The following is a 5862-nucleotide window of genomic DNA, read 5'->3' as shown; positions in this document are numbered from 1 at the left end:
TTGAAAAAGAGCAGTTTGTGTCAGAGTTCTCTCAGCCCCACCTACCTCACACGGTGTCTGTTGTGGGGAGGGGAAGGGAAAGGAGTTTGTAAGCCACTCTGAGACTCCAAGTGAAGAGCGGGGTATAAATCCAATCTCTTCTCTTCTTCTTCTTCTTCACTGCATATTGATTGATAAGGGATCAAGTAAAATATGTCCTGATAGTTATTACAGTGATTTTCTTAAAATCTTAGGTGAGACTAGAGGGGGGTAATGGAGAAGACGAGGGGGGTCAAAGTCTGGAATGCATCCTCTTCGTGCAAAGGCTGTGTACTTCGGGATACTAGTTGCTTGGGGTTCATATTGGGGCAGCTGCATCCTTCCTGCAATGTTTATTGGTTTCACAAAAACATCCGATTGGCTACTGTAGAAAATGGACTAAATAGGCACAGTTTCCCTAGAGTGCTAAAAAAATACCTTGGGCCAGCCCTGGGTGGGTCACTATACCTAGTAAATTTGGACTGAAAAGGCTGGTAATCACTGGTCTAGAGCAAGTTTCCCAACCTGTGGGTCAGGACCCAAAAAGCAGGTCAGAAAGCCTCTGAATGTGGGTCATGAGCCAGGCTCCCATAATGGCTGCCACGCCCTTTCCACTGCTCTGTTTTGTATTTTGGAAACGTCTGATCTTGAAAGCAGCATCTTCCATGTCATATTGTGTGTGTGTGTGTGAAGTTTTGTCAGGTCACAGCTGACTTATGACAACCCTAGCAAGAGGCTTTCAAGGCACGTGAGAAGCAGAGGTGGTTTGCCATTGTTTTCCTCTGCAGAGTCTTCCTCGGTGGTCTCCCTCCCAAGTACTGACCCTGCTTAGTTTCCAGGATCTGATGAGGTCAGGTTATACCGTGCTGCCTTCTCTCCCATGTCATATATTAGTTGGTATTTTTTCTTCTTCACTATGTATATATGTTGATCACATAAAGAGTGTCCTGATGGTTACTTGAGTGAGTTTCTTAGAATCTGAGGTGGGGGTAGAAGGAGTAATGAAGGAGAGGGTGGTCAAAGGATGGAATGTAACCTCTATTTGCGAAGGATGTGCAGGTCAGAATGCCTCTGGCTTTGGGTTCATAGTAGGGGCAGCTGTGCCCTTTGTGTGATGTTTGTTGGTTTCTCAAAAACATCTGGTTGGCTACTATAGAAAATGGACTAGATGGGCAAAGGTCACAGCTTTTGTAGGATGAAAAAAAAAACCCACCCTTGGGCTGGCCCTGGGTGGATCACCATACCTAGTAAATATGGACTTTTGAGTCACCATACTGGAAAGGCTGAGAATTGCTGGTCTAGAGAATCTGCTCCCAAGCCAATATGCAGTTGCATGGGGAAACCAGAAATACACATGCACACGGGCACATGCAATTTTACAGTGGCCTTTTTATTCCAGCAAATCCTTCCGGTTCTTATAGAACTACACACACACACACGCACACATGCACACACACACAATTCTGGGTGCTTGCAAGCCCCATAGCATCACAGGCAAGAAAGGTGGCCGGGGGTGCATGCCTAAGTGCTCCTGAAGTCGCTTTGTATTAACTGTGTTATGAATTGGGTGTTTTCATTCTGCTTCTTGTGCTATAAAAGCAGGAGGTGTCAGAAGGTGCAAAAAAAAAAAATGGTGCCAGAGAAGGAAACAGTGTAGATTCATGCTTCTTTTTTTCTTTTTCTTTTTTGCACATCCAGCTTCTTTCACCACATTTGGAATGTGCTATGATCAGCACATTCCCTTTGACCACATGAGCAATATTTTTTTTTAAAAAAAGGAATCAGAGAAATGGAAAGAGAAAAAGCTGAAAAGTAATAGAAATATTGCCAAGGTGCCCAAGGAATTATGTGTGCAGCTTCGTAGCGAAGACACAGCTGTAGCCCTTGGGCAGGAGTCTCACCACAGGCACAACAAAACCCTTCTTTTGTGCTCTATGTGGCAAGGCGCTTGGTGCATCTCCAGGAAATTTCAGCCACCCCGAAATATCCTGTATTTCATCCAGCACACCAAACGTTGGATAATATAACACACACACACAAATCTCTGCTTTCATCTAAAATCTCATGGCTTTTCCAGGCTGTTCTATTGTGAATAATGGAATAACTTTTAGAGCACACTTCACTGGCCTCTTTCATTGGAGAATCTTAAAGCACTTTGGCAAACTACGAATTACGCAGCCCGGGCTGGTAAGTAGTTTTTGGAGGTCAGGCTTCGAAACTGCATTCATTTTGCCTGGGTCTAGTGCAAAGTCATGGAAGAGGGGGACGGAGTCCAATGGCCGCCGGTGGTGTAATTTGCCCTCTTTGCTGCAGCTGTGGCATTGTCCTACTTTTATTTTTTGTTTCATTCTGGCAATTTTTTATCCTGCTTTTCTCCTCACAAGCAGCTTATAAAAATACCAGCATTACAATTTAAATAAATAAATCAGGGGGTGGGGGGTGTTGGATCCAAAGAATACAGTAAGCCATGTCCTCCTGGGCTGACTCGCACAATGCCTTGGGCTGAGGGCCAAGAGGATTCTGTCTCTTTTTCTTGCTATTTTGGTTGCCTTGCTGACATGGGCTGAGACGGGGAGGGGGGGCCTAATTTGACCTATCCCCACCCCACCTTCCCAGCAGCTCTTGCAAAAGAATTCAGGAGAAGGCTGCAGATGACGGTGATGACGATTACCCACAGCTCTCCTATTCATGAAGCCCATAAAGGAGCCATGGCTGAGAATTAAGTGTGTGGAGAACCTGTGCTCTCGACAAGTTACAAGTTTGATGGACAAACCCATCCTCAGAACCAGGGAAGAAGCTAGAGGCAAAACTCTGGCCAGTCAGCAGGGCTGTAGGTATAGAGCAGATACCCTTGGAATGGCGATCCTGCATCAGCCTGAAATAGGGTCGCTAAGCTCCAGGAGCAGGCTGGAGATCCTCCAGAATTACAACTGATCTAAAGTTTACTATGTCAGTGCCCATTGAGAACATGGCTACTTTTGGAGGATTGAAAATATGGCATTATACCCTGCTGAGGTGAGCCCCCTCCCAAAACACTGCCCAAATCTCCAGGAATTTCCCAGAGCTGGCAATCCTAGGAGAAGAGCTTGTAGGGTCCAGGATGTAAAAGGACCTTTCCCGTTATCTCCCCATCCACACCAATGACGACTGATTTGGCTTCTGTTTGTGTGGAAGTTACAAAGAAATCTCCATTATTATTTCTTAGCTGTGTGGTTGTTCTGTGCCTTTCTTTGCTTCCAAGGGGAGGTGTTTCTAATTCCTGAATGCAATCCCACTGATTAATCATTATAACAAGAACTGGAGGAGTGCATGGAGAAGCCCACTGGATTATTTTCGGAACTCAATCAGTGGTATTGTCAAGCCGCATCAGTTTTAGCTCCTTCCCCTCTAACTTCAGCATGTGGATAATGGACTATTGTTTAGAGTTCATAGATACTTTTCTTTAAGTTTATGGTCGACTTAACTTTTTTTTAAAGTGAGGAAGATGGTATCTGACCCTCTCGTGAGCAGAGGTCATTTCGGGGGGATCGCAGTTCCCCCGGGTGAGGTACGGGGGCGGGGCACATGACGAAGCCCCGCCCCCTGCTTCCGGCCGCCCCGCTTCCGGCCCTCATTCAGCCAGGAGGAGACAGGAGAAGAGGGAGGGTAAGTTGCTTCCTCCCTGCCTCTCCCCACCCCGCCTGCCTGCGGCCAGGGAGGGCCTTTGCGGGGCTTCCTTGCACACCCACCGGCCTTGCACGTCCACCACCGGGCCCCTCATGGGGCTCGGCAGTGGAGCTGCAAGGCTGGCGGTGGCGGCCGGGATCGTTGGGGGCGGGGTGTGTGGCCTTATGACACACTTCCGGTGATGTCAGGGGGTGTGGCCTTATGACACACTTCTGGTGATGTCAGGGGATTCGGCATATGCTAATGAGTTATGCTAATGAGTTCCCCTAGCTCTTTTTCTACGAAACGACCCCTGCTCGTGAGGGACAGGAAAGTGCTGTATCACGAACCAAGCTGCCTGTCAGCATGTGATTCAGACAACCAGCCACAACATGGGAACTGAGAGGAGGACCTCCAGCCAGAGCACAACATGGAGCCCCTGAGCCATAGCCAGCCTGCCAGACTGACAACAATGCAGCTTGCCTGCCACGGTCTGAGCTCCGGGCAGAGTCCCAGTCTGTTGCAGACAGATCAGCAGGTCTTCCTGGATCAAGAGGATCTAAAGAACAGTTGCCGTCCAGGGGGGACTTTTCTGGAATAAGGGTTCCCATTCCCAACAAGAGGTGGAAACACACTTTCCAGTCCTGTTTTTGCCAAGCAAGGTGAATGCAGGGTTGGGGGGTGGGATCTGTAGGGAGGAGTTAGCTGATTGGGGTGATAATTAACCCTTCCCTCACTTGTTGCCCTACAAGCCTTCCTTAGCTATCTCCCCCTACCCAGTTTAAATTATTGCTTCCCTGGGAGAGTGGCTGGGGGAAAAAAACAAATAAAAATGCAGGTGGGAGCAAATGACAAAGGGTTGTATCCCCTCCCTCTTCTGTGCAACTCACTCCCCACAATAGCATTACAAGGCAAACGCAGGGCTGGGAACCCCATTTTGGGTTGTAAACAAGTCATTCCACAATTAGGATTTCAGTGCTATTGCATTCTACCCTTTCCCAGACTGACCATATGATGGTGTAAATGTCTTGATTCTGGCACACTCCAAGATCTGCAAGGAATTTCAGCTTTCAACAACACTTTCTTTGGGCACCCTTTCGGGGGGGGCATAACTCAGACTCAGTAAGTCCAATCCTCACCAAACTTGGCAAGCAGGTAGAGGAGAGTCAGCCAGAGAGCCCCTGTGAGTTTGGTGTCTCTAGCATGCTGGCTGGCTGTTCTACTGCCTCAGGACCCTCATGAACTGTACCGGTTTGTGGGGCAGCTAAAAATTCATGATGGTCCATGGTTTGTGATTGCAGCATATCACAAACCACAAACTTAACTGCATTTTCCCAGTTTGTGGCCATACCGAAGGGTGGTTGTGGGGATGGAAAGTGCTATCAAGTCACATCCAATCTACGGTGTCTCCGTAGGATTCTCTAGGCAAGAAGCGGACAGAGGTGGTTTGCCATTGCCAGCCTCTGTGTAGCAACTCTGGGCATTTTTTTGGTGGCCTCCCATCCAAATACCAAACAGGGCCAAACATGCTTAATTTCCAGATCTGGAGAGCCAGGTTCAAATTCCCACTCTGCTCATGGGGTGACTCTGGGCTAGTCACTCTCAGCCTAACTTACCTCACATGACAGTTGTTGTGAAATGAAGAGAATAACAATGTTGTAAACCCACTTTAGAGGAGCTGCGGTGGCTCAAGTGGTTAAGACGCTGAACTGCAGGCTGTAAATCAGTAGTCAGTAGTTCAGCAGTTCGAGACCCGGGTGCCGCATGATGGAGTGAGCTCCCATCTCTAGTTCCAGCTCCTGTCAACCTAGCAGTTCGAAAGCAAGAAATTGCAAGTAGATAAATAGGTACCACTTTGGTGGGAAGGTAACAGCATTCCGTGAGCCTTGGTGTTTAGTCATGCCGGCCACATGACCACGGAAACGTCTTCGGACAGCGCTGGCTCTTCGGCTTTGAAACGGAGATGAGCACCGCAACCCTAGAGTCGGACTCGACTGGCTTTCAAGCAAGGGAACCTTTACCTTTACCTAAACCCACTTTGGGTCCCCACTGGGAAGAAAAACAGGGTATAAATATCTCAATAAATAATGACTCCCCAGTGAGGCTGGCCCAGGAATTCTGAGTTCCCTCGGCAAGTGTCCCCAAGCTGCCCACGTCACCCTGCGTGACACAGAATATGGCCTGGAGGGCCAACACCGC

Source organism: Gekko japonicus, unplaced genomic scaffold (assembly GCF_001447785.1).
Source record: "Gekko japonicus isolate JY-2015 unplaced genomic scaffold, Gekko_japonicus_V1.1 scaffold47, whole genome shotgun sequence".
Lineage (NCBI taxonomy): Eukaryota > Metazoa > Chordata > Lepidosauria > Squamata > Gekkonidae > Gekko > Gekko japonicus.
This window is presented reverse-complemented; position numbering follows the sequence as displayed.